Source organism: Crassostrea angulata, chromosome 8 (assembly GCF_025612915.1).
Source record: "Crassostrea angulata isolate pt1a10 chromosome 8, ASM2561291v2, whole genome shotgun sequence".
In the NCBI taxonomy this organism is placed as follows: domain Eukaryota; kingdom Metazoa; phylum Mollusca; class Bivalvia; order Ostreida; family Ostreidae; genus Magallana; species Magallana angulata.
This window is the reverse complement of record NC_069118.1, coordinates 24,772,426-24,782,978: the sequence shown is the minus strand read 5'-3', so window position 1 is coordinate 24,782,978 and position 10,553 is coordinate 24,772,426. Positions and strand designations below refer to the sequence as shown.

The following is a 10,553-nucleotide window of genomic DNA, read 5'->3' as shown; positions in this document are numbered from 1 at the left end:
ATTTCGCTATAACCGAGTTTTACTGTATACTGTACCTCATATTTGTACATGTTCAAACTATAAAAATGTATCTCATATTTGGCTTTGACAATGATAATAAGATTGATTTAATGAATTTTGTTTTTTTCCCCTAAAATGTTTAAGCTAAAATATTGTTTTTTCAATATATTTGAACTTCAGGAAAATGCAGTACCTCTCAATTTTTAGAGAATAATATTGTTGGGTGTAGCTTGACTTACTGCCCAAGAAAGGAGAGGACAGATAAAGAAGGTCATGCATCTTGTGCAGTCCCAACTTCTCGGGTCTTTTCGGCAGGATCGGAAAAACACCTCGAATGTATCACTTACGCCTCTATGACAACCCCCCTTTTTCTAACATTACAAAATAGTTTCCAAATGGGATAAATTTGTGATCAAATTTATGGTCTTCAACGTGAGGAGTCCTGTTCATAGAACCACCCTGGCCTACTCACAGACACAGACGGGTATAATACACATATTTGACCCAAACTCAGCTTTCACTTCGTTAGACTCTAATTTACAGAATCTTCCGAAGAAGCTCTACGTAGAAAAACTCCTAGAAATTACAAGCTCTAATTAACATTTTATAGCTGACTATAGAACATATCTTTGTTCCAGGGCCAAGTCCAGTCAGGGGTGTCCCATGGGTAATCTAACAGCCCGAAAGACAACAAAAACAATCAAAGTGTTAATAAATACGCAAAAGACTTCTTTGCCATCAATATATTTTGCAACGGTGATTATGCATATCTAGGTTATGTTTTCGACAAATCAAAGAACAAAACTTACGAATTACCCAAAAGTTTAGTGGTCGAACCACGGTCATCTACTAGTATTCAATTACTTTTCGGGAGTGTCACTCAGCTAGAAAAAAAATAATGCTAGTCTGTACAAGATAGTTCAAGATTTAGAGAAATCGGTTACCGATTTGAAGTCAGAAAACTCTTCTAGTATGCTTCTGAATCCAACTTCACAGTCTTTCAAGGTAAATTTTGGTACAATAATCTTTCCTGCGAAGAAAAGTGGGGGGGGGGGGGGGGGGACTGAACCCTCTATCATGCTATATATATGTTTCTAATGGTTAGGTATAACTAGCCCCCCCCCCCCCCCCCCCCGGTTCTGACGCCTATGTGTAAGATAGAGTCCGAATGCTTTTGGTTTAAAGGGATGTCATGCAGGCCCTCTCTGAGCAATAAACAGTGGCAGGACAGAATCGCGCGTTGCGACGAAGCAGGTTCAGCCGACGACGATAGAGATCATTAAAACGACGATGTCGATTAAACGAACTTGTTTTTTGTCTTACTGTGTATTTTGATAATACTCATACAAATGTCCAATGATCTTAGCATACTTTCTGGGAATGTCAGAGGCATGTTTTCATCACTATGTTTGTCCAGTATGCTTGATCGAGTAAAATGCGGCATTGCAATTATATCTGAACACAAACTTAAGCCAAACAACGCTTCATATCTGGACTCAATTCATCCGGACTACAAAACCTATACTCGGACAGAGTCTACAGATACATCTACACACTGTTCACATTTTCTGGGTAAAGGTGGAATTGCCATTATGTATAAAAAAGAACTCGAACTTTCTATTTGCGAGTTAACAGAATTCGACTTCTCACGGATCATTGGGTTGCACATTAAACGGTCACATGACCGTTCTTGGCGTTCTTACCGTATTTGGCGTTTACATTGTATCTTCCATCTGACAGTATCATACAGTCCTATAGCACCGCCACGGAACTTAATCTGCGGGATGAAATTGTAGCCCATTTCTCATCATTAGGCAATGTGGTTATAGGAGGCGATTTAACGCTAGCATATACGATGGAGACGCTCACCACGCGAACGTGTACAAATCAAGACTATTTTAGGACTTTGTCATGCGTAACCATATAGGGTGCTCTGTAGTTACTCTCTGTGTAGCTATGTGACTATATTTCATGTGTATGAATAAGGTCTGTTTAGTTCTACTTCTGACTATCTTCCTGTTCTAATGTCTATTGACATCCGACCTAAAAATCGTATGTTAAACAAATCACTGAAATGTTTGCCTGCATGGCATAAAGCAGACTCGTGTAAAATCGACTCGTACCAAAAGCATGTTTCAAGAAAAGCTTTCAGCTTGTTTGATAGAAATCTCGAGTGTGCTACTCATATCGATATCATCTGTTCTAATCTCACCCATTTGTTACACGATGTTGCTTTCAAAACCACTCCAGTCTCAAGATACAAACCTTACCTAAAACCAGAATGGACACCGAAATTAAAGCAACTGCATGACATGAAACGACAAAAACGCAGGATATGGATAAGTGAAGGTCGACCACGCGGAATGTGTCACGAGTCTTATAAGGAATATAGAACTATAAGTACCCTAAGTAAGAGTTCTGCAACGAGCTGGATATCGACGAAGCTGCCTAAATGCAACGTCCGATTATTCTGGAAACTAATCAAACGACAGCGTCCTCACAATTCCTGTGTGTGTCCAGAAGTAGAATTTGGTAACATGACTTTTCTGACCCTGTTGACACAGCTAACGCATTCGCTCAACACATTGAAAACGTTTACAACTCAAATGACAACGACGCATACAATTTTGACTTCTACTACAACATTGAAAACTCTTATATATCCATGAAAACTGCGAACATAATATGCGAAAATCTTATCCCAGGAGGTGAAGTTACCATCGTCGAAATCTCTCTGATAACCCGGATTTGAAACTCAGAAAAGCTCCAGGAATGGATCTTATCCAGAATGAGCATGTAATCCACAGAAGATTAGAACTCAAACCGTGTATACTTCATATGTTTAATTCATTGATTAAAATTGGCCAAATTCCTGATTCTATGAAAAAAGACATAATCGTCCCTATCCACAAAGGGGGCAACAAACCAATTTGAAAGAAATTCCCAGACAGTTACAGACCAATAGCCTTACTCCCATGCTTTCTAAAGATTTTCAAAAAACTGTTAATTTCAAGAACTAAAACCTATGTATTATCTACTAGTGATTTCCCAAATTTTAAGGGAGCATCCTTGAAAAATTCTTTAATATATAAACTGATGTAAATTAGAACTTTATCACGAGAACGACTTTAATTATTTTCTTTCTTTTAAAATAATCAAAAATATCCACTGGCAGGCGGGTCAATAAAACTCTTGAATTTGTTTTAGAAATATCTAATCAGTATTTTGTAAATGTCTGGCTAAAATATTCCAAAGAGAGGTTCTTGTATAACCTTTGGGAAAAAAGACTACAACGTTTTATTGGCATATTTCGAAATGTATTATTTTAAAAAAATATTGAAACAAATGGCAAACATTTTATAGACCGAATATTTTAAGTTTAATTGCAACTTGACATGTTGAAAAAACTGTTTGTTCGAGTTCTGCCGAAAAGTTCAAAACATTTAAACGAATCCGATTAACAAATTAAACATTAAAATCGTGAAGCAAAATTATTGCTGCATTTCGAAACTCAGATTATTTGCTTACACTCATTTGTCAATGGTACGTCCCCTTTATGTGTCACTGAAAACGAGACTTGTTTTAAAAATGTTGCCTGAGGTTATTTATTGTCAGATTTTGAAAAAAAAAATATTGATGTAAACAGATTTAATTTGCATTTTGTTACATACTGGCACTTTACCAACGACATGTATCGGCTAAAATTGAACGGTTTCTTTTCGTATTTTCTTTTTTCTAAATATGTTTTGATAAAACTTTAAACTGTTTTATGAATATCTCGGAATTTAGTGTATTCCTTTTGTTTTTACATTTTATATGTACTAATATTATTTGTTAAAGAAGGGATTTGATAACGTATCATAAAGAGGTAATATTCTATTTTTACCTTATTACGTAAATTCCCCCACTGCTGAAAGTGCAAAGATGTAAATCAGCGGTACACAATAATCGTTTAAGTTCATCTTTAAACATAGGTAAGAAAGTGCTGATTCTTTATTCGAATCGGACGATTGAATTAAAAAATATCGAATAGTTGCGTTCTATATATTAAACCCGAACACTCGGTTTAGCCGATAACTGGTACATTACCAGTACTTTAAAATTATTTTTTGACGACTCATTTTAAACAAAACACTAAAATATTTTTTTACTATATATCCTTCAGAATATGCGAGCTGAAAAATCTTACGTTGGAATATTAATATTATGTCTCAGGGAAAAGCAGTTCATTAATATGCCCCAAAACATATCTATAGAGAAATTCTGAATGTACATTTTTATCAACCAATATTTTTTCAAAATAGAACAAATGTTATTTTTTAACCATTCTTTGAAAAGAGGTGGTTTTCAATGAAATATATGGTTAAAAGAAAATACCCATCTTTTTGGCACCTGGGTGTACATGTACATGTAAAATGCATTAGGCAATTATTCTGTGCCCATGTTCTATATTATGTGTCACGGGAAGTAACTCTAAGTATTGCATGCATTTTTGTCAGGTGATCGCACGCACAACAGAATTAATCAATACATGTTTATCATCATAGATACGCGTCATAGATACCAGACTAGGAACATGTTAAGGCCAAAAAGAATATATTAAATACCCGATCACACGGTATGTATTTAAATTTTTTTTTTTCTACTTAACTATAGCTTAAGTAATTTTAAAGTAAATCGTATACATTTTAACGGGATCCTACTTTCACTTTACAAATTTTAATCACTATAATACATGTAAGAAGTAGCAAAATACAACATAATAAAAGTAACTATACTGAACTGATTTGAATTCTGAGGAAACAGTAAATGCTTCCGGCGAAGTTTAAAGAACAATCACTTCAAATACAAAAAATGTGGATGGAGAGAGAGAGAGAGAGAGAGAGAGAGAGAGAGAGAGAGAGAGAGAGAGAGAGAGATCAAAGGTATGTCCCAGTTTTAAGAACAAACACTATGCGTTTAACTTCGTGTGCTTACAATCTCCCGTATAGGTATTTTTATAATATGCTGATATGTCTTTTAAGGCTGATACTTATCATCATATGCTGTTCCTTCAACATTTAACATGCTGATCGATATTTTATTATATGATGGTACTTCAGTGCTTGTTAGGTGCCAAATATAGTGATTTTATTAAAGTACTTCAAATTCATTTCAGTCCTAGATAGAAAATATTTAACCATGTACATGTATGCGTCGCCTTGAAATGTCGCTTGATTTACTTTTATTGGAAGCGCCGCTTCTACGCTATTAAACAGCGGCTTTACTAATAAAAAATAATGTTGTAATATACGATATGGATGGGAATGTATTTAGGCATATGACAAGCACACATGGTGCTTTTAAGATACAAATTTATGCAAAGGAACTCTAGAAAACCTAGAAATGAGGTATATATATTGCGTCCTCTGGGTGGCAATACCTATCACGAGGTCGGATGTCAAAGATCGACTAGGCGTGCCGTTAAACCATGATCTCAGCAATAACTGTATTGTTGAACAAATCAGCGCTTATATTGTCCATGTGGAACATCAGGGAGAGCCTATCGCCCCCCCCCCCCCCCCCCACCTGAATAGCAGAAGTCTTGTACCCAAACGCCAAAAGATGAAGTAAAGAATGCACATTTTTGGACCGAAAACCCTCCAGGGGAACTTTCGTATCGCCTGTTTTTGTTATATGCTAATGGAGCCCATTGGTCTCACCATAAAGAAATAATTTAAATTCAAAATGATACTTTTAATTTGGTAGGAGACACCTCCATATTGTTGACGTACTCCCGATCAAAATAAACAATAAAGTAAAGCATAATTTTATAAAAAAAAAAAAAAAATCTTTCCACAAATTGTTACCTAACAACATAACGCAGTGTGTTAGACCGTTTACTGCGAATCTGTAAATCGTATTTTCGAATCTCGCTTGGACGTCTATAAGTTTGATCTTTCAGTTAAAGTTAAAAAATTAAAACGGTGAAAGGGTTTTGAATGTAATGTACTTTATCCACATAAATAGGGAAGGTGTCCCATACCACCTGAGAAGGCAATACGTAATCAAATACTGTAAAACCAGAAACTGTAAATAGCGCACTACGTGTTTAATAACACATGGGGGGGGGGGGGGGGGGCGTATTCGGTGTAGCGCGAGGGCTGTGATTTTGAAGTGGTGAAAGTAGGTCATTAAGTAAATTCAAAATTTACAACATGACAGCGAAATTTTGTGTTCTCTGCCACCTGGTAAATTTAAAATTTACAAAATGACAGCGCTAGAATTTGCGCCAATATATAAGCACTTGCACTAAAACACGTATACACCAAGTTTTCTCGTTTTACAGTAGTGTTATTTGTTGAGTATCTTGTTCTTAAACTAGTCTCGGTTGATCTACCTGATCCATTTCTGAAAAACATTAACACGTGCAATTGCAATTTCTGAGACTTTTTCAAATTTTCCGAGCTCTGCAAGAAATGCCCGAAAATTTGCAATTACAGCTCTTTACATCGACGGCTTCTGAACCTTAATATGCTTACCTATTTTTAGAACCATCGCATAGTCAAGTATCATTATTTAAAGAAGTATCCTCATGTAATGAAGAAGTATTTGTAAATATAATGTAGAAGTAACAGCATATAATGATAAAGTATTAGCATGTAATGATAAAGCATCAGCAAATAATTAAGAAGTACCAGCATATAATGAATTTCATTCACATGAGGCAGTTAAAGCGTTTCATAACATATAAATACTAAAATATGTCTTTTTGAATGATCTTTTTTTATTTATAAAAGGGTATTAAGTCTTTGAATAAAATTTGTAGATCAGATATGGATGCATGTCATAGTGCACAGGATGTACATCGATGTGGTCTTTGTAAGACCGCCTTGGCACAAAGCTACTGTGACTTTTGCGATGTCAGCCTCTGCAAGCCCTGTATAGGGGAACACATCTCAGATGGATATCATAAACATATAATAGTCCCTCTCCAAGAAAGAAGATCAACGCTAATTTATCCAAAATGTGGAATACATCCACACAAACACTGCAAATATCAATGCACAGATTGTAAAAATATCTTTGTTTGCTCTTCTTGCATGACATCTGAAACACATGAAAGACATAGGTTTGTTGATCTAACAAATTATTATAAAATAAAAGTGGAAAACATTGGAAAGGACAGAGAAGGATTAGAAAACTTAAATTTTTCTAAATATGAAGAACTTGCATTGGGTTTGGAAGATCAGCTTGCCAATATGGATGAAGAATATAAAAAACTTACAACAGAAGTTACTAATCAAAGCAAGGAATGGCACAGGAATATCGACATCGTTATCAACAAAATTAAAACAGAAATCAATGAAATAAAGGTGAAGCACAAGGAAATTCTACAGAAACAATTGGATGAAATCAAACAGATACAGTCTCTCCTTAAACAAACAATATTGGCCTTAAAAGAAATTGAGAATTCTAATGAAGTAGCTCCAACTATTGAATACAACTCAAAGATCAGAGATTTCAGCAAGCTTCCACCCAAAGTTCAGGTAACACTGCCAACATTCATTCCAAAACCAATAGACTGTGAGAAGATATACAGTACCTTTGGAGAGATTACTCCATTACATGTATCCTCTGCTCCAGAAAAAAACTGATTTCTTACCAAAGAAAGCCAACAATTCCGTCAGAGAACTACTGGATGAACCAGAACTTGTTGCCATGATACAGACGGGGTATGATTTTCTAAAATATGTCGCCTGCCTTAATAAAGAACAAATATGGACTTGTGGTGAGTCGGAGCTTGGTATTAAATGCTTCAACATTAATGGTTCAATCCTCCAGACAATAAAAACAAAACCAAAGGAATTCCTTACAGGTATAGCTGTAGATAGTGACGGAAATCTACTTTATTGTTGTTCGTATACACGGACAGTTCTTAAGGTAAAAAATGGACAGACAGAAAAATTGATTAAGTTGAATGCATGGGGGTCTATAGGTTTGTGTTGCACTACTACTGGCGACCTTCTGGTTTCCATGAACACATATGGTGAAACTCAATTCAAAGTTGTTCGCTACTCTGGATCTACAGAGAAACAAACCATTCAGAATGATGATAAAGGTAATCCTCTGTACTCAGGGGATAGAATTAAATACCTGACTGAGAACAGAAACCATGACATATGTGTAGCTGATTTCGGGGCTGCTGCAGTAGTGGTAGTGAGTCAGGAGGGAAAACTCAGATGGAGATACACCGGTCATCCCTCGGTTACACGTACCAAGAACAATCCATTTCGACCAAGTGGTATCACAGCAGACAGTCAGAGTCGTATCCTGACAGCAGACAGTGACAACCATCGTATCCACATTCTGGATCAGAATGGACAGTTTATCCGTTACATTGATATTTGTGGTCTGACGTACCCAAAAGGTGTGTGTGTAGACACTAATGACAATCTGTTGGTGTGTTGTTCTGGTAAATGCAATTTAAAGAAAATCAAGTACTCTAAATAGATGTTAATGTGTATAGAGTTGTGATATTTTCTCTTTAGACTTGCACGCAGTAAATTCAGTAAATTAGGGAATTCCCCATGTCATACATACCCTGTCTAATACAAGTGTATAACCTCTCTATTTTCTGAAATATGTGACTGTGTACGTTCCTTACATGTACGTTACTTTATTCTAAAAGAAGTGCTAGGATAGTGGTTTGCATAATTTTAAAGAAAGTTCGAATGTATTGTTGTTACTCTGGTCCGTCCGTTCATCCGTCACGTTTCCTTTGAAATTCTCAAACCGCTCTTACATCTTACCTTTATATACCAGTGAGCTAAACTATAATTCTAATTTGATTTGGGATGTCATGTTGTTTTGTAAAAAGGTTTCGAAAATGTTTTGGTAGTCCTAGGGATCAAATAAAAAATTAAAATATGACGGTTTTTAAAACAAAAAACCCTTAGTTTCTCGAATTCCTTTTTAATTCTCAACAGTTGGTAAATGATCTGTTGGAATAAGTTTTGGCTGTCTTACAGTCCCTGAAATTAAACCTTCTACGTTTCCACATAAATGGTGCGTGAACGATGAGCAGCGCTCTGAATGTACGGGGATCATTTATTAGACCTACCCTTGAATATGCTTTAGTTGTGTGGGATTGTTGTTCTATGCATGATACAGACAAACTGGAAAGGGATCAATTATGCACTGCTCGAATTGTCACTGGGCTACCAATATGTTGTCTAAGGGAAAGTGCTACATTTAGAAATAGGGCTGGAAACGTTACAATATAGACGGTATATTGCTGAGACGACAACGTGTTCAAATTTAACATGGGGATTGTACGTGACTATTTATTTGATATTATTCCTAGCAAACGGGATAACATATCCCACTATAACACACGGAATAAGTATCAGTTTGATGTTCCTAAGTGTAAATAAATCATATGTACCCAATGATGTTAACCATGCAGTCGAATGCATTAAATGTTGATTCCAGAACAGCCAACTCAATCAATTTGTTCAGTAAAAATATCCCCAGTGTTACGCCCCCCCCCCCCCCCCCCAAAAAAATACTTTTGCTAGATTTTGTCAGTATTGACGCAAGTTTACTTTTATATAATGGTAACGATAAACTACATTTGCATAATTATTAATGGTATCCTTTTTTTCTTCTGTGTACGAATTTATTGACGAATCTTCGAGATTCAAATACTTTGTACTTTGTACGGTCGAGATTCTTTGTTCAAATGTGTTTATCAGTATATATTTTAATTTGACATATATATGCATGAGATCCAGTAAGTTCAAAAACGTTTATTTTATCCTTTTGAGTTTATCTCAATAAAATATATGTTCAAAACAAACATTGATTCACTTGTAATACAAATATATACTACCATCTCACTTCAATGTGTACCCCAATATTACCTTATCCCCATCAACATGTCCATATGTCTTAATGCCCCTTACATTAGTATTTGATAACTTGCCAACTTTCTAATAACTGAGATGCATTTTCTAGATCTTACCCTAAGCTAAAACCAAAAAAACAAAACAAAAAAGAAAAAAAAATAACAACAACAAAACACACCAACCCTAACGCACACAAGTCCTTATCCTACAAAAAACCAGTACCCTTTCGACATTCATTTTGATGCAACATGTACAGGTATATTGCCCAAGTCTGAAAATAACTATGGTTACATGTAAGAAAAGGATTGATGGAAGTGATCACACGATACATTTAACTATTATTTCAATCAATGATAATCAGATTTAAATGACAATAAATATGCTTTAAATTGTAATACATCTAAATACACATGAATGTATTTTTGTACCCGCTTATGATGAAGTTTCGAACAATTCCATATATACCAAATGATAGACCATTGTATAGAGAGTATATTATCACTTTTCTTTAGTGTTTTTACCTGACAGGCGAGATATTTACCTTTAAAAATTTATATTCCATAGTAAAATAATAATTTCCATGGGAAAAATGATTCTGCTAGAGGCAATACTCATTTGACAATCCTATAGGATTAAAACAAAATCTACAGGAGTTATATGTCC

At 35.3% G+C, this 10,553-nt stretch overlaps 1 pseudogene; it reads left to right on the top strand.

Moving 5' to 3' along the window:
* Positions 1–6,815: 6,815 nt before the first annotated feature.
* LOC128158815 (uncharacterized) lies at positions 6,816–9,470 on the top strand (annotated as a pseudogene).
* The last annotated feature ends 1,083 nt before the right edge of the window (positions 9,471–10,553 follow it).